This window comes from Chrysochloris asiatica, unplaced genomic scaffold (genome assembly GCF_000296735.1).
Source record: "Chrysochloris asiatica unplaced genomic scaffold, ChrAsi1.0 scaffold00054, whole genome shotgun sequence".
In the NCBI taxonomy this organism is placed as follows: Eukaryota; Metazoa; Chordata; class Mammalia; order Afrosoricida; family Chrysochloridae; genus Chrysochloris; species Chrysochloris asiatica.
The window spans coordinates 17802138-17825013 of record NW_006408572.1 but is presented as its reverse complement, the minus strand read 5'-3'; the positions used below and the strand labels follow the sequence as shown (position 1 = coordinate 17825013).

Below are 22876 nucleotides of genomic sequence, written 5' to 3'. Positions count from 1 at the left end.
AAAGGCATCAATTCTTCTACGATCCTCTTTATTCACTGTCCAGCTTTCGCATCCATATGAGGCTATTGAAAACACCATGGCCTGGGTCAGGCGCACCCTAGTCCTCAAGCTGACATCTCTGCTCCACACCATATGTATCATTAAAAGCTATCGACAAACAACAATCTAAAGAACGAAACCAGTTGCTGCCAACTAACTCATGGTGACCCCAAGTGTCCGAGTTGAGCTGTGCTCCATAGGGTTGTTGTTTTGTCTAAGTTTTTTTGTTTTTTTTTTAAAGTTTTTTGTTATGAATTGAATGATTTTATATGGGAGAATATTGGTTTTACACTCACGTTTCATTGCAATGATTACAATCTCCTCCGTGCATCATCATTCAACAGTATTTGCTTCTATTCCCTCTACTTCCCCCCCCCCCCAATAGGGTTTTCAATGGCTAATTTTTCAGAAGTCAATCACCAGACATTTCTTCCAAGGCTCTTTGAAGATCTCCAACATTTCAGTAGCAATCAAGCAAGCACATTTACCACTGACCAGGGACTCCGTGGAGGAAGCAGGGGGAATGGGAAGAAAGACCAAGCGAATTCCAGAGCATTTTGAAGGCAGGAAAGAAGAAGCCTTAGCAACCAGTTGTTGGGTCCAACTCATAGCAACCGTGTATAGGGTTTCTGAGGAGTGTCTGGTGAGTTTGAACTGCCAACCTTTCAGTTCAAACAGACCTTGCAGTCAAGTGCTTACCCTACAGCACACCAGTTAGCTAGGAGGGGGGAAAGGCAGGGAAAAGTAGTATTGAAAAGCAAGGTTGAGGGCTTGACACTACTGTGTTCTGAATTCACTCCACATACATAGCAGCTTCCCACACACTTCCTGAGGTAGGGAAAGCCACAAAAATTTAAGTGTTCATCCCAGAAACATTATAACAAATGAAGATTTATGCTTCGGTGTCCACAGATTAGAAGTTGAGAGGAGGCTTCTTGGAGGCCAGGATGGCCAAACTTTGTCTCCCATACTTCGGATATATTGTCAGGAGGGACCAGTCCCTGGAGAAGGATATACTGTTTGGTAAGGTGGAGGGTCAGATGGATTGGCCAAGTGACGCATCAGTGGGCTCAAGTGTGGCAACAGTAGTGAGGTTGGCCCAGGATTGGGCAGTGTTTAGTTCTGCTGTGCATAAGGTCGCTATGAGTTGGTACCGACTCAATGACACCTAACAACAACAACAACATACTCCTCCCCCACCAGAGTCTAGGTTAGAATTTCCCTGGGCCCAGGAAGGTCAATTCTGGACAGATGCACCAGCTGGAGTCTGGACACTGAGGACAGTGGCTGCCTCTCAGCAAAGCTTGGCTGGGTGTGCCATCCCTGACAAATAGAGACCTTTGAGCTAGTGCTTTCCCAAACAAATCCACTTCCAAATGTTGGGGCTGGAAATACACAGCGGTAAGCCCATAAGCAAACACCATCGAAGGAGAGAACAAGAGATGCTCTCCAGATGCCCCTCTCCTCAGCATTTTTGTGAAATTAATCAAGCTCAAATCTCTCCAACGACCAAATTTGTATGGGCTTGCTAACTGCACATAAATTAACATGTCACACAGAGGCAGTTAGGATGGCCAGATAACAAATTGAGACCCAACAGCAAGGGAATCAGCTGATTAGATGAAGATACCCGTAAGCTGATGCAGGACCCAAATTCTTTACTCTGGGTGTTCCCCAGAGGGCTCAAAATGAAGCTGGCAACAACCAGATGCTTTTCCAGAGCTGCTGACAAATGTGATATGTGCACTTCTTGTTTATTAAGCATTGAAATGATGAGTTGATCTAATCAGGGATCTACATGGCTTTGTAAAGTCACCAAGACACGGTCCACAATAGTATTCAAAGTGCCTGCCCCTCAGGAAATAAATCTGCCTCTGGTCAAGAATAAAAGTTGTTGGTAGTTACTGTTGAGTTGGCTCCAATTCATGGTGGCCCTCTGTACGACCTAACAAAGCTCTGACGGGTCCGGTGCCACCTGCCCCATCAGGGTATGTTGGAGTGTTGGGAGGCCCCTTCCAACCTGAGGTGGGGATCATCCCAGCACATATTGAACAATATTCTATTGTGGTTCACAGGGTTTTTGTTGTTGTTGTCTATTAAGTTTTATTGTGACTTGAGTGATAGTTTATGTGGGAGAACACTGGGTTTACACCATTTCACTGCAATGATTACAATCTCCTCCTTCACAGATGTAATTGACTAATTTTCAGACGGAGACCACCAGGCTTTTCTTGCTAGTCTGTTTTAGTCGAGTCAGTTCCAACCCATAGTGACCCTATATAGGATTCCCAAGGAGCACCTGGTGAGCTTGAACTGCCAACCTTGTGGTTCAAAACGACATTGCAGCCCAACGCATTAGCCCACAGCGCCACACCAAGACTCCAGTTAGTCTAGAAAGATCTTTTAGAAAGATCCTCAGAAGCTTATTCATCATGCTGGCATGTGAAAACCTGGTAGCATTGTTCCAGCATCAGGGCAACACAGAAGTTACCACAGCGTGACACACAGACAGGTGATGGATAAGAATGCCAGACGACGGTTCTCTGTCTGCTTTGGCCAGAACGATGCCACCTCAGAATGGCAGCACTTACACAGAAGGGGGCAGACAGTCATGCTCTCATGGTAACAGCCTCTAAAGAAAGGGGGGGCTATCTCCCCCATTTAAAAAATGAGCAGAGAGAAGCTAGAATGTGAATTCCAAACCTGCAGTTCATCTACATTTCTGAAAACATCCAGGGTCAAAATGCTCAATTACAGTAACCATCCCACCCATGACCCATTTACCATTGTTGTTGTTAAGTGCCATCGGTCAAGTCGGTTCCGACCCACAGCAACCCTGTACAGGGTTTCCGAGGAATGGACGATAAACTTGAACTGCCAAACCTGAGGTTCACACTGACTTGCAGTCCAGTGCATTAACCCACAGCGCCATACCAGGACCCCATTACTTTTTACCATTACATTTACCATTCCTTGTGGCGCTGTGGTCTAATGTGCCAGACTGCAAAGTCATTTGAACTGCAAGGACGGTGGTTCAAGCTCACCAGCTGCTCCTTAGAAACCCTATACAGGGTCGCTATGGGTTGGAATCGACTCAACGGCACTTAACAACAACAACTCCATTTCTGGAGTCCTGGTGTGGCACTGTGGGCTAATGCATCAGACTGCAAAGTCGATTGAACTGCAAGACTGGTGGTCCAAGCTCACCAACTGCCTGTTGGAAACTCTATACAGGGTTGCTATGGGTTGGAATCAACTCGACGGCACTTAACAACAACAAAAATAAACCCCATTTCTAAAGAAGTTTCTAGCTTCCCTTCCTTCTGACTATGAAAAATAAAAAGCTTCTGTTTTAAATTAATTTTGAGTTATGAAGTTCTGGTTAAGGGATACTGAATTGGTACTGACTCATAGTGATCCTGTATAGGATTTAAGGGGAATTGTGGATTTGAACCGCCAACCTTGAGGTTAGCAGTCTGGTGTTTATCCAACAGCACCATACCAGGACTCCTTTTAGCAATACACGAGGTATAAATTATCATGAAATAAACAGCACCACATATACATAAAGGCTCCCTTGTGGAGCAGTGGGTTAAGTGTTGCACTGCTAAGGTTGCCAGAACGATGCCAATCCACCATCCACTCAGAGGGAGAGAGATGAGGCTATGTGTTTCTATAACAATTTACAACCTCAGAAACCCTATGGGGCTGTTCTAGTCTGTCCTATAGGGTGGCTGTGTGTCTGAATCCACTCAAATGGTAACTGGTTTGGTTTGGTTTACGTATTTGAGTCCTTGGCCATTGTAAATGGTTACACATTTGACTACTAATCAGGTTAGTGGTCCAAACCTACTCAGAGGCTCTTCAGAAGAAAAGTCTGACATCGTACTTTGGAAAGTGTTAAAACCTGGTGGAGCACACTGGGATTGCCAGGAGTGTATGTATATAAGTATCTGTTGTTGTTGTGAAGTGCCATCGAGTCAGTTCCGACCCATAGCGACCCTGTACACGGTTTCCGAAGAGCAACTGGCAAGCTTGAATTGCCGACCTTGCAGTTCAAATGGCTTTGCAGTCTGGCTCATTAACCCACAGCGCCACACCATATATATGTAGAGAGAGATTGATTTAGAAAATGGAGGCTGTATATCTTGCTGATTTCCTATACTTCTGCCCTTATGCCTTTATTTGAGTTCATTTTCTACTCAAACCAACTAGAAACCATGATTGCAAAATGGCAAACAATCGGATTAGCCTTCCCAAACCAAAGGTTTAATTCCTCTGGCAGAATTCCCGGTTTGTACTGCAAACAGTGTCCCTTACTGCCACGGCTCTCCATAGAAAGCAGCTCTTGCCTCAATCCCAGTCACTAAAAGGCTCTGTTGGTGATCCCAAACCAGCAGAGGAAAATGGAAAAAAAAATGGAATTTTCATCAAGTGCTTTACAGCTATGGACGGAGGAGATGACTTCAGGCTATCTCTTTTGCTCCGATTCTCTCTGAATAAATCAGGTGTATAAATGTCCTCAGATGAGAAGTCACAGCTCAAGCCATCTTTCCAAGAGAGAGCCATGAAGCCGTGCCAGGCTGAACAAACCACGAAATAAACAGGTTAATAAATTAGTACTGTTAAGCCACTGAGCCGAGAAGCAAGAATCTATCCAATAGGCTGCCTCCTCTTCTAGCTCATTAACTGTTTGAGATTGCCATCCTACGGGGAGTAGCTTCTCTGTGGGAAATTAAATTAGCCTATCTAGAAACCAGGCATGTAGAGTGGGAGATGTCTGGTGAGCAATCCTAGAGAAAAACTCCACCGTCACATGCTCTCCCAACTCCATCCTCCATCCTGGCATCTCCCAAACGGGCCCCTCCTTTCCAATTTCTCTTCTGAGCAGCAACAGCAAAGAGGGGTGAGACTTGTTTATCTGGCATTTAGGTGAAACCACAGTAAGCTGGGGTTTGTGGTTGCTAAGTGTCGGCAAATCAGTGCCGGGTCATAGCGACCCTGTATGGGGCTTCCAAGGCTGTAAATCTTTGTGGGAGCAGCAAGCCTCATCTTGATCCTGGTGAAATGCCAAAAACTCACACCAGTTGCCACTGAGTCCAATGTACGCTCCATGGGGTTTTCAATTGATTTTTTTTTTTTAAGAAGTAGATCACCAGGCATTTCTTCCAAAGTTCCCCTGGGTGGACGGCAACTGCCAAACCTTTCAATAGCAGATGAAAGCCCTCAACCATTTGCACCAATCAAGGCCTCAAAGAGGATAATTTAATGAGACTGCTGTTGTTAAGTGCCGTCGAGTTGGTTCTGACCCATAGCGACCCTGTATAGGGCTTCTGAGGAGCGGTTGGTGACCCTGAACCACCAACCTTGTGATTCAAACCAGCCTTGTAGTCCAGCGCATTAACTTGCAGTGCCACACCATGACTCCTTAATGAGATTGTTGTTGTTAAGTGCCGTTGAGTCAGTCCGACCCACAGTGACCTTGTATAGGGTTTCTGAGGAGCAGCTGGTGAGCTTGAACTACCAACCTTGTGGTTTAACTTGACATTGCAGTCCAGCGCATTAACCCACAGTGCCACACCAGGACTCCTAGAAATGGCTCCAATTCTTGGTGTCACTTAATGTCGTCCTTACCAAACTGCATGGGGATAACCAGTAACCTTTGTTGTTGTTAAGTACCACAGACTCACTTCCGACCTACAGCGACCCTGTGTAGGGTTTCAGAGTGGCTTGTGAGCTTGAACCGCCAACCTTGTGGTTCAAACTGACTTTGCAGTCGAGCGCATTAACCCAGATTAGATAGTGAGAAATCTGCATTGAGAAAATCCCACAGTAAGAAATGCTCTGATTAGAAAGAAAGGAAAGGAGGTAGAGAGGATGAAGAGAGATAAGGAGAGAGTACGCACAGTCTCGCACACTCCCCCACCGTCCTAGCAAATGGCATCAGCTCCAGTAAGAAGGGCAGCTGGCACTCACCGCACATCCAGAACAGGTGTGTGCCTGCAAAGCCACCGCTTAATTACCAGGTTTGGCATTTGGCACGGGCAGCCTGGCCCTGTTCAGCTTCTAATAACTCTGAAACCGTGCGTCCGCAGGGCTGTTCCTGGTGTAGGTCCGAAGAGCTGAGAAGTGGAATTTCTAATTACATGGCTTTGCCCTAATGAAAGGCTGCATCCAGACAAACAGAAAGCAACCAGCTTAGAGGACGTGGATCCCGGAACCCATCCTGAGCACTTGGCCTTTTTTTTTTTCTCTGGGTGGCGTCTTTTCTGAGCACCAGCAAAAGCAGTTCCTGTTTCGTGCTAATCAACAGCATCTTGTAAATCTGACTCCAAGTTGAAATACTTGGGGGAGAGAAAGGAGAGAGGTGCAGTGTAAACTGGGCTAGTTAGTCTTTGAAGTCATGATTCATATTTGATTCACTCACAAAGAGGTATCATCAATCTCCTGAGGCTGTCCCACCTCCTCCTTTACCTCTCCAGGTTTCTTTGCGGCTCATTCCCTACATCTCCGGTGCCTTTTCAAGTAAAGTTTCTGGACTTTTCATGTCTATTCCTTTCCTGGCAAGGAGATCCCTTTCCCTACTGGATCTATAGACCAACTCCTTCCTATCCATCTATCAAAACATTGCTCAGGCCTCACATCACCTCGGAAGACTTCTGGTTGAAGTTCTTTCTCCACCTACACAGATCAGATCACTCCTGCCTTGACATTATTTCTATACTTTGCAAATACTTCTATTTGGGTGTGGCTCATGTCATATTGTATTTTGCCATCTCATGTCCCTGCTTCCATTCCAGGTCCTTCTATAAAGTCCGACAGGCCCATCCTGCTCAACTCGCATCCCTTCACATCAGGACCTTGAACTGGTTCAAACCATGAAGAGAAATCAGAACACACACAAATTTGTAAGATGTTGAGTGGAGAAGGTAGAGAAATGATAACTGGAGTGGGAAAAATTATGGGCCGAGGCCTGGACTGGGAGACTGGGAAAATGCACAGCGAGCCGTTTCAGGATCCTGCTGCAGGAGATTGGATTATTGTTCCGACTCTGCAGAGCAACATACATTCAAAGTGGTGCCATCTGCTGCCATCTTTGACCTGGGCACCGTTACTTTCAACTTTTCCAGTCAAGAGATTTGGTTGGTATGCAACACTCACGTTGCTCTTGTTTTCTAAAAAGAATATTAAAGCTTCTATCAGGGCACTGACCCATAATTTTTGTCTGCTCCACTTACTGTTCTGGTACCTCCATATTTGACAAATTTGGATCTGTTCTAGTTTCACTGCATTGGCCAAGGCTGAACTGGGAAGAATGGGTTCAAAACCCTGCTTCACACTCACAGCAAATTCCAGGCTCAGTTAGCTTCCTTCTTGAGCCAGGCCTTAAAATCCTGTTCCGTTTTTAACAGAGACACATACTTTCGCCTGCCTCTGGGGTCCCAAATATCCGTTTCTCTAAGCAGCCCTCTTCTCCCACCTCTCTCTTCCCCATAACACTCTACACCTCCTTGCTCAGGTTGATATAGGTAGCATCTATTTTTATTAGTTCACTTGTTTATTTGTTAACTGTCCATCTCCCTATGAGAATGCAAGGCCCACAAGGGCACAGTGAGAATAAAATGTTGTTGTTATTAGCTACTATTGAGTCAGCCCTTGGCAACATGTATAATGGAACAAAATGCTGCCTGGCTTTGCACCATTCTTATGATCGGTTATGGATTGGACCATTATGATCCATAGGATTTTCTGTGACAAACGTTTGGAAGCAGATCTTCCTAGTCTGTCTTAGTCTGGAACCCCTGCTGAAAAACGTGCTCAGCATCATAGCAACATGCAAATCTACACTGATAGCTGGATGGTGGGGATGCATGAAGTACACTGGCTGGGAATCAAACCTGGATCTCCTGCATGGGAGGGAGAATCGGACCACTGAGCCACCAAGGCAAGGATATAGACACTAAATAATATTCATTAAGTGAAACCATCTTGCAATCCAGATTCTAGACAGAGAGGACGCTCAACAAGTTATAAAATCAATATGCAATGAGAAGTAGCAAACCTAAATGAATAGGCATTCAAATAGAGAAACCAAGAAATCACTGAGATCAATTTGATTCCCATCCTTTTGACTGTCCCGCTGCTGATTTCCAAGTGGAGTCAGTCCTTGGGGAGTTTCCCAGTTCCTGGTTTCCACTGGGAGAAGGATGCAAGCGCCTAGCCTCTCAATTCACTCCACTAAGAGAAGCCCAAAGGAGCTCTGGTAGCGTAGTGGTTATGAATCGGGCTGTAAGCCGCAAGGTCAGCAGTTTGAAACTACCAGCGGTTCCGAGGTAGAAAGATGAGGTGGTTTGCTCCCGTAAAGATTTACAGCCTCGGAAACCCTGTACAGGGTCGCTATGAGTCGGAACCGACTCCACGGCACATAACAACAACAACAACAAAGAGAAGCCCAAAGCTGGTGTAATTGACACAGAACAGCACCGAGTCCACATTAGAAGGTAACTGACAAACAAGCAGCAGCTGGAAGATTCTTGATGGAGATCACATGTTAAATGTGAGTGGCGCAGTTATTGAGGGTCCAAGCCCACCACTGGACTCAAGCATTGATGTCATTTCAAGAGTATCTTTTACCTACAGCCTAGACAACCACTGCCTGCTGGTGCCCAGGCACACCCCTGGCATTTCTCAGTTTATTCTATTTTGTCTCTCACCACAGCCCACCACCCATGACAGTGAGCTCTCCTCGAGGACTCTGCAAATGGCTTGACCATCTCATTGCCCGCGTGCCTTGCACACCACTCAATCCACTGGAGCTGTTTCTAGGCTGTCTGGTGGATGAAGTTGAGAATGACTGCTTGCCTACAAGCACAGTGTTGTCATAGCAACCCTGTATAGCACGGATGGGGAACATCCTGCCCATGGGTCTTATACGGACAGCGAAATCATTTGTTCTGGCTCTGCCAAGGCAACCGCAGTTCCAGCCATCACATTGTTGTTGAGTGCCGTTGAGTCAATTCTGATTCATAGGGACCCTGTATAGGGTTTCTGAGGAGCAGATGGTGAGACAGGACCAACGACATTGTGGTTCCAACTGACCTTGCAATCCAGTGCTTTACCAGGATGCCATCACATTAGGGGTGAATTCATTAAATGTCTGACCAAATATAGCAGGCTAATTTTTAAGTTGATAATTTTGTATAGCCTGCAAATAATGTTATAAATTTTGCTAGAAAAAAGTTTCCCCGCCCCTTCTGTATAGGGTATCCAAGGAGCAGCTGGTAGGTTTGAACTGCCAATCTTGTGGTTTACAGTGCGGTGCTGAATCAACAGGTCCACACCAGGAGTCCACATTTTTTCATCTGTCTCACCATATGGATGTTTCCATTACGAATTGGCCATCCTTATCATTTTATTACTTTTTAATAATATTTTGTTGAGTTCTTGGTGAACGTTTACACAGTACGTGAGGGTCCCATTTGACAATTTCCACACAAAGCGCCTGGTGGCATTAGTCACATTGATCAGAATGTATCAATCTTCTCTTCAGTTGGGTTGAGTTCCCTTTCTAGGAGTCTCCTTTCTCTGCCCCCTATCGTCTCATCTTTGCCTTACAGTAACTGTTGACCCTTTGGTCTCGGACTGTAAGCCTTTAAACAGAGCACCGAACTTACGGGTAACATCTTTGATTTGGTGTGTCACTGTGCCATTCCACTGAAAGGTGATCTCAGGGGATGGCCTTGGTTCTAGGTTTAAAGAGTATCTCAAGGCACTAGTCTGTTCTCTACTGTTTCAGCTTGTCTGGGACCAACTATTTTGACCTCGGGCAAAACAGTCTGTGGTGGTAGCTGGGCACCAAGTTCTGGTCTTCGGGTAAACAAGCTTGTGGTTCATGTAGACTTGAGTTTCCACTAAGCTTTTGTTTACCTTCTAACTGTTTTGCTCCTGGTGAGTAGAGATCCATAGTGTGTCTTGGCTGCTCCCAAGCGTATTAGACTCCAGACACAACTCACTTCACTAGGATTGAGATGTCCCACGACACTACGGTCAAACCCAGAAAACCAAAGTTGGAAGATGTTTGGTTACGTCTGAGGGGCGTATTTATATGCCTACAAGGACTGGATGTGCCCACATCCATAGATTTGTACGCTGGAGGGTAAGCACTGGATTGCAAGGTCGGTTTGAACAGAAAGATCGGCAGTTCAAACTCACCAGCTGTTCCTTGGAAACCCTATATAGGGTAGCTAAGGGTCGGAACCGACTCGACAGTGCTTAACAACAACAACAGCGTTGTAGGATAAAAACACTGGATCGCAAGGTCGGTTTGAACAGCAAGATCAGCAGTTCACACTCTCACCCTGTATAGGGTCTCCATGAGTCAGAACCAACTCAACAGCACTTAACAACAACAGCAATACATACTTCTGGAACTCTGGTGTGGCGCTATAGGATAAACTCTGGACTGCTAGCTCCCTGGAAACCCTATACAAGGTTCACTATGAGTCAGAACTGACTTGACAGCACTTAACAACAACAACCACAAAGACACTTTTACAGAGCCCTTATGGCACTGTTGGATAGGCACTGGACTGCTAACTGCGTGGTTGGCAGTTCAAACCCACCAGACATTGTGTCGGAGAAAGATGAGGCCTTCTGCTTCCGTGACGATGTACAGCCTCGGAAATCCTATAAGGGTCGTTGGCTACGAATCGAAATCAGTTCAATGATTGTGGATTTGGAGGGTATAGACAGTTCCATCTACTTTCACCTACGTACACATCTGTTCCGACCTACATACGAATGCACCTATATCCATTTGTTGTTGTTGTTAGGTGTTGTCAAGTCGGTTTTGATCCATAGCGACCCAGTGTAGGGTTTCCTAGGAGCGACTGGTGAGCTTGAACTGCCGACCTTGAGATGTTTACTATGTGCTCAAATACTTGCTATTACTATGGTTTTGCTGTACTATTACCTCCACATTTGGTAAGGCTGTCTTGTCAGTTGCTTGATTTTCACAAGGCCCCGTAAAATGAGAAGGTGAGTATTAGATACCCGTTTTAAAGATCCGTAACTTTATAAGGAGGGGGGTGTGATAAGAATGAAAGGCTCATCGAGTTCATACCATCAAGGATCCTATCCTGGTGTGAAACTGTTCACCTAGCTCCTGCTTAGGCAGGGGTCCAGGGCAGAGGTGAAGAGGGTAGCCCAAACAGGTGTCAGAATTTCACAAATACGAGGAGTCTGTCTAGGTAAGTGCATCAGGAGATGGTAAGATCACTCAAGCCCGGTTAGAGTATTTGGGTGGTAAAGCCAGAATCTCGTGTAACTTAAGTTGTGTCAAAACAGGTAAATCAATCCCCCAATCTCCCTCTGTGAAAAGCTTCTATTCACACCTCCTTTCCCAGTGACACCTAATCAGAAAGTTTCCTTTATTTCCGATGCTGTGTGATTACAGACCCATTTTAAGCGCTACCCCCTGGCCCAGACACCAAAAGAGAAAATATGCTATCTGCTAAAGTGACTGGCTTTATTTCCACCTCAAGGCTGCCAATGTTTACATGTGGTTCTCACGCTATTCAGCAAAGATCTGCACATCACCACCATGCTGAGCTATACTGGGTACGATGATGAAATATACACAGACCACAAAATGCTACACTTTTCCCAATACCATCAAATATTAGGCTCCATAAACACCAGAGAGACCGTAGCCCTACCTTTGAAAACAGACATAAAGCTTCTTGGAGGAAAGCTGAACCTACAATTAGTTTGCTTACATAACAACAAGTGGAAGCTTACTAAAGCAGTTCCAAGCAAGAAGTGACTTGCAGCACCAATCAGCAAGTCTGTTTGCCTGAGGCCTCAGCCTCAGCAACTGCCCAGGGTCCCTGGTTTATTACCACTCCAGTTTTCCTTTTCTCACAGCTTTTTGCAGCAGACGTCTCGGGGGCAGGGGGAGAGCAGGGAGGGGCAGCAGACACTTTGAATTTGAGGTGACCTCACAAGGGAGAAAAGTGAAGAGTCTGAAGTTCAAGAAATAGAAAGGGTGGTCTGTGAACAAGGAAGAAAAGTACAGGATAAAGGGTAAACTGTACTAAACGTTGGAGGCCTGCTGAACTAACATGCCCCAGACGGACACGCTGTTGGTGGATGTGTACCACGCCAAGTCGGTTCCAACTCACAGCAACCCTGGCTGCAAATCTTCACCAGAGCAGAAAGCCTTCTCTTTCTCCCATGGAGAGGCTGGTAGATTCGAGCTGCTGACCTCTCCGTTAGCAGCCCAGCTTATAAATTCCCTATGCTACCATGGCTCCTTGACAACACCACCCCCCTAACCCCCCAAAAAAAGCCAAAAATCCATTTCCTGTCAGTCAATTCAGACTCATCAAAGCAGCGCGTGTTACTACCATTAGGGTTTCCTTGGCTGCAAACTTTATGAACTTCTATCAACATCAGACTTTTCTTCCGTAGCACCAGTGTTTTGCGCCACCCAGAGATCTTGTTGTTGTTATGTGCCATCGAGTCGGTTCCGACCCATAGCGACCCTGTACAGGGTTTCCGAGGGTGTAAATCTTTACGGGAGTAGAAAGCCTCATCTTTCTCCCGCGGAGCGGCTGGTAGTTTCGAACCGCTGACCTTAAGGTTCGCAGCCCGATTCGTAACCACTACGCTACCAGAGCTCCTAGACCCAGAGATCTAGATGAGTACCATTTCTCAGGATGTCAGTAGGTATTGAATGCAAAGAGGATTCAGTACTCAGTGCTAGGTTAAACAAAATCTAACAGAATCGTTTGTGTTGTTTTTAAGCTAAAGTACTTCTCAAGGAGCTCTGGTAGCGTAGTGGTTGTGAATTGGGCTGCGAATCTCACGGTCAGCAGTTCAAAACTACCAGCTGTTCCGTGGGAAAAAGATGTGGCATTCTGCTCCCATAAAGATTTACAGCCTCAGAAACCCTGTTCAGGGTCACTATGAGTCAGAACCTACTCCACGGCACATAACAACAACAAAGTACTTCTCAGGGCCTTTGATACAAGTATGATATCATAGCAACATTTTTCCTACACATCACCTATTAATTTCTCCAGAGCTGTATGTTTGCTAAAAAACTTAATTAGAGTGCTTCTGAAAGTGGGGTCTTAGGTCTCCCTGCCAACTGTTCCTCAAGAAGATACAAAGCCCTCGGAAGAAAGGCCTGGTAATCTGCTTTCAAAAGATCTCAGTCTTGAAAACCCTGTGGAGCAGTTCTACTCTGCACACACAGGGTGGCCATGAGTCAAAATCGACTCAAAGGCATTTAACAAGAGTCATTGGTGGAGTCCCTGGGGGCACCAACAGTTCAGCACTAAATGAAAGGTTGGCAGTTGGAATCCCATGCAGAAATGCCTCCCAAGAAAGACCTGGTGACATGTTTCTGAAAGATCACAGTCATTGGAAACTGTAAGAAGCCAGTTCTATTTTGACACACATGGAGTCAGCATGAGTCAGCATGGACTTTATGACGACTAGACTGCTGTTTGTTTCTGTGTGTCGTTTGTGTGTGTGTGTGTGTGTTTTAAATCACTAATTTGTCCAAGCCCAGGGTCAGTGGACTCACTGGACTGGGCATAGGCCAGTGTGAGTGTTGTAAACTGTGTATCGGGAAGCATATAGTGTGAGCTGTGTGCCAAGAGGGTTATATATCAGTCTACAATGGATCAGAAAAACATTGGGTCTTCATCATCACTGGTTCAGGAAGCATGGGGATGTGGATACACAAAGAGATAAGGTAACTTGCACAAGGTCACCAGGTGTCAGTAACAAAGGACAGACTGTAAGGCTTGCCAATTGTCCAGAGGGTGGAGTGGGGGTGGCAGATGGAATAAGAGCCAATTACCAGTTACGGAACTAGAGAAAGCAATTTTAAATGGCGAGTCTGATCCTAAATGACATCCAGCTAGCTAACTTCCATCTAGCCACTCCAGGATGCTACAAACATGCAAAAGGAAAACCTCCTGGAGCAAAGAGGAAAAATCTGACAAGAACTTCTGTGATGAACTGGACCGAGGAACCACCAGCCTGAAATAAGGCACACCTGGGAGGGAACATTGATGGGGAATGCTTAGTAGCTCCCTCAACTGTCTGGCATTGACTCTATCTAGGAGTTGTTGTTGTTAAGTGCCACCCAGTCGATTCCGACCCATAGCGACCCTGTATAGGGTTTCCAAGGAGCAGCTGGCGAGCTTGAACCGCCAACCTTGCAGTTCAAACAGCTTTGCAGTCTGGCACATTAACCCACAGTGCCATGCCAGGACTCCCTACCTAGGAACAGGCAGGTAGAATGAAGGAAGCTGGCAGAAAGTGAGACAGTGAGGAGACGAGAGTGGCACAGGTTGGTAAAGAGAGAGCACACCCCATAGTACAGGGTACAGCTGTTCCCCGGCATCAGCCACTGTGGTAACACTAAGGAAGGCAGGCATATCTGGTCCAATCTTACACAGAAATTCTGGGGTTTGGTGTAGAATATCTCAATCTGTAAATATTGACGATGAATTGGCATGTTTTTTTTTTTTTAAACCGTTTGTGGCTTTCTGATCCTCTACAAATTTACAACCTCAGAAACCCTATCCTGGGCTGTTATGAGTTGGAACTGACTTGACGGCATCTAACAGCAATAATGAATGTTCACTACATGGTTGCACGTATGTTAATCTCAAAAGCAGGCAGAATTCATGTATGATGGTGAAAGGGATCATAACAGCCATCTTTTGGGTGGGGATAAGTCACCAGGGGGGGCGCTTCTGGGGTCCTTGAACTATTGTTGCATGATCTTGTTGCTTGGGACACAAGTATGTCTCCTTTGTGAAAATCTATCAGGCTGCATGCTTTTTTTTTTTTTAACTAAAGTTTTATTGTGAGTTGAGTGAAAGTTTACAGGGCAGATCATCAGTTTTACAGTCAACAAATCATGTACTTTATTTCATCACAATGATTATAATCTCCTCCACATACCATCAATTAACAGTATTTTCCTCTATTCATTTTAGCTCTTTTGTTTTGTTTTAAACACTCAGGCATATATCATAATTTACACCTCCAAAGGGCACATTCTGCAAGCCTGCCTCCTGGCCGCCAGCTCTCAGTCCCTCTCTTTCCAAGAGTCTAGAGTCCTCAGCTGCTCCCTCTCTCCTGTCCTCATCTCTGCCTCCATCCCTGGTGTTACTGCTTCTCTAGATAAGGTCCTGCATTCTGCTCGTGCTCTTCTCCCTGGATGGTCCTACGGTCCCTGGCAGCATACTTTTGATATATACAGTTTCCTAAAAGCATGTGAACTAAACATGTGGTTCACAAAGCTCACAAGCCAGGTGCTTAGAAAAAAATAGTATGATGTCTGAGATTCCCATCAAATAACATGAGAGTGGGGGAAATGAATGAGAGTAGTGACTAGCTATAAGGAGCTCTGGTAGTGTAGTGGTTACGAATCGGGCTGCGAACCGCAAGGTCAGCGGTTCGAAACTACCAGCTGTTCCATGGGAGAAAGATGAGGCTTTCTGCTCCCGTAAAGACTTGCAGCCTCAGAAACCCTGTACAGGGTTGCTATGAGTCGGAACCGACTCTACGGCACATAACAACAACAGTGACTAGCTATGAATTTCAACCATTGAAGCTGGCTATGAGTTCTTGAAAGTTGACTGTTTTATTGTATTCAGTTTTGTTGTTGTTGTTGTTGTTAAGTGCCATCGAGTCGGGTCCGACCCATAGCGACCCTGTACAGGGTTTCCGAGGGTGTAAATCTTTACGGGAGTAGAAAGCCTCATCTTTCTCCCGCGGAGAGGCTGGTAGTTTCGAACCGCTGACCCTAAGGTTCACAGCCCGATTCGTAACCACTACGCTACCAGAGCTCCTTGTATTCAGTTTTATGTATGTATAATTTTTTTCCATAATCATAATGATTTTTTTTTTAATGGGCCAAATAAAATATGCTTGTAAAATGCTAGTTTGTGATCTGGAGCCTCTGGATGCTGCCAACAATTAATGTGCTTGGCTGATAACCAAAAGGTTGTCAGTTCCACTCCATCCAGAGCAGCCTCAGAGGAAAGGTCTGGTGATTGACTTCTGAGACATCAGTCAGTTGCACAGTTCTCCTCTGACCCACATGAGGTCACCAGGAATTGGAATCAACTCCACAGCAACTGGTAAATTGTGGTCTGGGATCGATTACAACCGGAAAACTGAACTCTATCAAATCTGTAACTTCACAGAATGTGAGATGGACAGGGAGATTCCCTTTGCTCCCCTCCTCTCATTTGTGATGTCTAGATGGAGCCACTTCCGGAAAACAAACTGGCAGGAAGCTAAATGAAGCAAAGGCCCAATCAAACCTACTGTCATGGAGTGGGCTCAGACACACAGGGACCTTGTAAAGGGGTTCCAAGACCTTGGGTCTTTAGCGGAGCGGACAGTCTCACCTTTCTCCCGTGGAGCAGATGGTAGGTTTGAACTGTGGACCTTGCTGTTATAGCAACCTAATGTCTAACCCACAGTGTGGAGCAGGGACAGGTTGCTGAAATACGAGACTGGAAGTATCAGAGAGATGTATTCAGAGAGACGAGGGTTACAAACAAGGAGAACTGGTCATGCGTAGCATTTGAGCACCCTGGCGTCGGAGATGCTCTGTACTCTTCTCTCAGTCTGATTACCAAGCCAGATATGTGGGGTGGGGGTTGGTGAGGAGGGGGTGTCTGGGAAGAGGTCACCTGTACAAAGCAAAGATGTTTGAGGTTAAAAGCCTGCTGGAAATGGCGAAATGGGCTGAAACCCACACTTCAGCTTCCTGACCAGCAAAGAAACAGGTCTGAGAAAAAAACTGAGCATCAGACATGCAGAGTTATAGTTGTTGTTCAGTGCCATTGAGTCAGTTCTGACTCACAGTGACCCTGTAGAGGGTTTCCAAGGAGCAGCTGGTGGGTTTGAACCACTGACTTTGTGGCTCGCAGTCCAGTATCCTACAGCACCACACCAGGACAAAGAGGCCATCACTCACTGTCTCCTGGCAAACACATCTCACTTTGGTGCAAACATGAATACATGTACAAGGTCTGGGAAGAAAAGAGAGTACTTGGAAAATTCCATGATTATCCCAGTAAAAATAATAAAATGTAAAAAAAAAAAAAAGACACTGTTTAAAATGTTTAGATCCAAGGCTGTACAGAAGAATCCTGACCAAAAAGGAGAAAATAGGAAACAGAATTTCAAGCTCTTGTGGAATTCAGACTGTCTGGAGCCATGTAGTCTGCATGAACCCCTAAAACCTACTGCCTTGAGATCATCTTGCAACCTTAAGCCTAGATAGCCCTTGAAGTCTTTTTAAAACCAAACAATAGTTTAGCTTAGCTGGTAAAGAAGTTCTGCCTAGAGCACTGTGCTCTTGTAAGCACAGACATGGCATCAAACTGACAACAGCAACTCGAAATGGGAACTTAGGGGGCAATGATCTTATGTTAACAGGGGAGGAACCATTCCGGAAAAGGAAAATGACAAGGATTTCCCAACTTGAAGAATGTAATCTATGTCACTGAACTTTACATGAAGCAACTGTTGAATCGGTATACAATTTACTGTGTATATTTCTCAACAGCAAGAAGGAAAATAAAATTATTTTTAAAAACCTATTAAACTTTCCCCCACTCCCTCACATTCTAGAGTCGTTGGGCCTGGAGGTCTGTGACGAGGTGTGGACCCCCGCATCTGTTACGTGGGATGGGATTTGCTAACGTTGTCACGGACCAGGTCTACTTCAAGAGATACCAAGTGAAATTTAAAAGAAGAGAGGGTAAAACTAACTGACGCTTGGTAATCCAGGATTCCAATCAGTACAACCCACTCAAAGACAGGCTGATTTTTCGTGCAACCAACAGAGATACCATTTGGTAGACTGCTTATGCCCGTATAGAAGGCGATGCGATTGTCTGTTCAGTTTATGCTCATTCCTAAATACACTGTGAAAGTTGGACTGCCAAATTATGCCGTGGCACACTGCACTGGCCTGAATAGGTTTGGTATGGACAAGACCTGTGAAAGCCAAGGAATTCTGGGTAGCATAGGGGTTAGGAATCGGGCTGCTAATTTCAAAGTCAGAAGTTCGAGACTACCAGCTGTTTGTAGGAAGAAACATGAAACTTTTTCCTCCTGTAAAGATTTACAGCCTCGGAAACCTTATACAGGGTCATTATGACTTGGAACTGACTCCACAGCACACCACCACCACCATGAAGGTTATGTGGAGGTAACTGGAGATGAACACAACGTGGAAAGCATTGACAGGCATCACCTATTTGGATGCCTTGGCAGAAATACAACTGGAAATAAAGTTTGTGGGGCTCTGAAGGATAGACAAGCCTCTGTGTATGGAGGGTTGTCTCTTCCTGACAGGACCAAGTGATTCCCTGATTATGATTCAGAAAGCAAGGAATTCATTGCAGAAGTATACAGGAAACACATCCTGGTCAGAACATTACAGATTATACACGTTACCTAATGGAAGAAGCTGATTGTGTGGTGTTGTGGGTAAAGTACTGACCGTAAGGTCAGTTTGCTGCACAAAATTGGCACTTCAAACTCACCAGCTGCTCCTTGGTAACCTCACACAGGAACCGACTTGATAGCACTTAACAACAACAACGGAAGAAGATAAAGATGCTGACAAGAAACAATTCTCTCAAAACATAAAGAACAATGTAACTGCAGACTGGATGGAGGAGGTGTGTAAGAAAGCACATATTGCTTTACGAGAGGATCCTATTTATGAGAAGAAGCCTAAGAAAGATGTTAAAAAGAAAAGATGGAGCTCTCCTGAAATGTCTCTTATTTAGCCAGAAGAAAAATGGAGTGTCTCAGAAGAAGGCAAAGTTCCTCAGAGTTCAGTAGCAAGGCTACTGAGAGCTAAACCAAGCCACAATTTTCTAATAGAGTGTTCCAGAGAAAGATGATGAACTTATTATATACAGTTCAAAACAAAAAACAAAAGACTTAATAAAGGATGAAAACAAGACAAAAAAAAAAAACTCTCTCCTACATGCAACAGCGGTATGGTGTTGAAGAAGAATACTGGAATTGGAAGTACCATGAATTGCCAGAACAAACAGCTCTATGTCTGAAGAGATGCAGCCACAATGCTCCTTGGAAGCCAAGATGGGGAGACTTTGTCTTTCATCTTATCAGGAGAGACAAGTCTCTGGAGAAGGACATCATGCTAGGTAAAGTGGAGGGTCAGCAAATAAGAGGAAGACCCCCAACAGATGGATCAACACACTGACAGCATACCAGCGATTGTGAGGATGTTCTGTTGTGCATAGGTTCACTATGAGCTGGAATCAACTTGATAGCAACGAACAACAATAACATGTAACAGGGACAATCAGAACAGTGTGAGAAGCATAAACCACAGGCTGGGATGAAACAGCAGACGGTTATGATAAGAATGGTGTCAAGGCAAAAACTACAGCAGGCACAAAACCATCGAGTCGGTTCTGACTCATAGCAACCCTATATAGGGTTTCCGAGGAGAGGCTGGTAGGTTTGAACTGCCACCTTGTGGGTCAAACCAACCTTGCAGTCCAGTGCTTGTCCTTCAGCACCACACTAGGACTCCAAAGTGCCAGCGAGTCAGTTGTGACTCTTGTTATGTGTCATCCCGTTGGTTCTGACTCATAGTGACCCTGTTTGGTGTTTCCGAGGAGCAGCTGCTGCGTTTGAATCTCTGACCTTGTGGGTCACACTCCAGCACCACTTGAGGGACCCTGTATAGGGTTTTCAGAGGCTGTAAATCTTTACGGGATCAGAAAGCCTCATCTCTTTCTTGTAGGGTGACTGGTAGACTTGAACTGCTGACCTTGTGGGTAACAGCTCAACTCATAACACACTTTGCTACCCGAGCCCCTTGAGCGTCGTCAAGTTGGTTCCAACTCATAGCGACCCTGTACAGTGTTTCCAAGGAGCGGCTGGTGGGTTTGACCCACCGACTTTGTGGTTAGCAGTCGAGTGCTTATCCTACAGAGCCACACCAGGACTCTGTAGTGTTATGGTGAATAAAGTCAGGAAACAAAAAACTTAGGACAAGAGTTGACAAATACAGGGGATGCACGCTGCCATCGGCCCTCAATCAATTCGATGCACACCATCCCTACAGGAGAAAGGAGGGCTTCTGAGACTATAAATAGGTACAGCAGCAGATAGCCTCATCTTTCTGCCTCAGAGTGGCTGGTGGGTTTGAACCACTGACCTTGCAGTTAGCAGCCCAATGCTTAACCCACTGTGCCACCAGGACACCTTCTCAGGAAGATGTGAGCAGCTGGGGTTGGTGAGGAAACATAGAAATAATAATCACAGACTTCACTAAGTAGAAAATTCTTAAACCAACGGAAGTCCAAGAAAAGATTTCAAAGTGTTAATAATAAATAAAAAGTCACTTGTTGTTAAGTGCCGTCGAGTCAATTCTGACCCATAGCGACGCTGTATAGGGTTTCCGAGGAGCAGCTGGTGAGCTTGAACTGCCAACCTTGCAGTTCAAATGGCTTTGCAGTCTGGTGCATTAACCCACAGCACCACACCAGGACTACAAAAAGTCACTAGAGGAATATTTATTTGAATAGTTACATAGTCTAATAGGAAGGCATTTTTTAAGCAGAGCAGAAAAGGTCAAAGCTATACGGGAAAAGAAGGCTCAACAGAATGACACATTCTTTCCTCTGTTTAAAGTGATGAACTGAGAATGCATAAAATTAAAAATGGTCAATAAAAATGGGAAAATAACATTTGTAACTCATATGACAAAGGGTTGTTGTTGCTGTTAGTAAGTACCAACGAGTTGGTTCCAATTCATAGTGGTTTCTGAGGAGCTGCTGATAGGTTTGAACCACCAACCCTGCAATTCAAACCAAATTGGCAGTCCAGTGCTTATCCTACAGCACTATACCAGCATCCCCAATATATAAAATACCCTTACGAACCAAAAAGACAAAGAACACTGAAATGAAATGGTCATTCACAAGAGAACACAAGGGAGTGATAGCAAATGTGCACAAGTTGAACCACAATGGGAGTCATAACATCAACATTAAACCTCCTGCCTTCCAGCTGACTGTGACCCCACCCAGAGCAGAGCTGCTACATAGCGTTTTCTTGGCTGTAATCTACATGGAAGAGACCACCAAACCTCTCTTGTGTGTCACTGTCAACCTCTTTAGGTTAGTCTGGTTAAGAATTCAACTACATGCTGAAAGGTTCCTGGTTCAAACCCACCCATTAGCGCCTCAGAAGATAGGTTCTGTCATGAAAATCCCATGGAGCATTTCTGTTCTTCAAATGGGGTCCCCAGGAGTCAGAAGGAACTCCGTGGTGACAATCCACCACCATTACCAGAGAAAACCATAGACACCAAACATGGACCTCAACAGCCGCTAGAAAAATGTTAAATGAAATTTACCATGAGATACAAGTTGACAAAAATAACAAATAAAAATACTATCAGCGCTAACAATCTGCAGCTGAAGGTGTATGTTTACACAGCCCAGAGGGCAGTTTGAAATTCCATATCCAACACTTTCTGGTGGCATATACTTCCTTAACCAGCATTTACACGCTTTAAATGTTACACCAAATAAACTCCAGCAGTACTTTGAATAGTTTAAAATTGCTAATAATCTCAATGTTACAAAATAGCGCATGTTGTTGTTTTGTTACACGTCATCAAATTGGTTCCAACTTACAGTGACCCTGTGTAAGGTTTCCAAGACTTCATATCTTTGTGGGATGCAAAAGCCTTATCTTTCTCCTGGAATAGGAGATAGGTAAAACAAATTACAGTCTATATATATAATGTGTAATATTAATGATCATAATGAAGTAGGAGAATATGTAATGAAATTAACGAACACAATGTAGTAGGAGAAAATGTAATGACATGGAAAGGAATTTAAATAGATACAAATGATTTTGAGGAGTCCTGGTGTGGTGCTGTGGATTAATGCGCCAGACTGCAAAGCCGTTTGAACTGCAAGGTCAGCAGTTCAAGCTCACCAACTGCTCCTCGGAAATGCTACAAAGGGTCCCTATGAGTTGAAATCGACTTGATGGTACTTAATAAGAACAACAATGATTTTGAAGGTATAATAAAGTTCCTTGGCGTCCTAGTGTGGCATGTGGGTTAATGCACTGAATTACAAGGTCAGTTTGAACCTCAAGGTCGGTGGTTCAAGTTCATCAGTCACTCCTCGAACACCCTATGAGTTGCTATGAGTCGGAACCGACTCTACGGCACTTAACAACAACAACCATAATGTCCCTTGGAGTTCTGGTGTGGTGCAGTAGGAAAAGCACTGGCCCACAAAGTCATTTGAACCTCAAGGCTGGCAGTTCAAACTCACCAGCTATTTCTTGGAAACGCTATACAGGATTGCTATGAGTCGGAACCAACTTGATGGCACTTAACAACAACAACAACAACATTATTCCCTGGTGTGGTGCTGTTGTTGTTAATGCACTGGATCGCAAAGTCGGTTTGAACCACAAGGTCAGTAATTCAAACCTACCAGTCAGCCACTCCTCAGAAACCCCATACAGGATCGCTATGAGTCAGACCCGACTCAGCGACACTTAACAACAATATAAAGTCCTTAGAGTTCTGGTATGGTGCTGTAGGGTAAGCACTGGCCTGCTAACCATAAGGTCATTTGTTCAAACCCATCAACCGCTCCTAGGAAATCCTGTACAGGGGTCACTGTGAGTCAAAATAGACTTGACAGCACTTAACAATATCAAGTCTCTAGGAACTCTGGTGGTACACTGTTTAAGAACTCCAGAA

At 44.9% G+C, this 22876-nt stretch overlaps 1 protein-coding gene and 1 pseudogene across 1 annotated transcript in view; one reads left to right on the top strand and one right to left on the bottom strand.

Moving 5' to 3' along the window:
- HS3ST3B1 (heparan sulfate (glucosamine) 3-O-sulfotransferase 3B1) overlaps nucleotides 1-22876 on the bottom strand; it is a 56577-nt gene that overhangs the window by 19842 nt on the left and 13859 nt on the right. The gene's annotated exons all lie outside the window — the stretch shown is intronic.
- LOC102829052 lies at nucleotides 17776-18942 on the top strand (annotated as a pseudogene).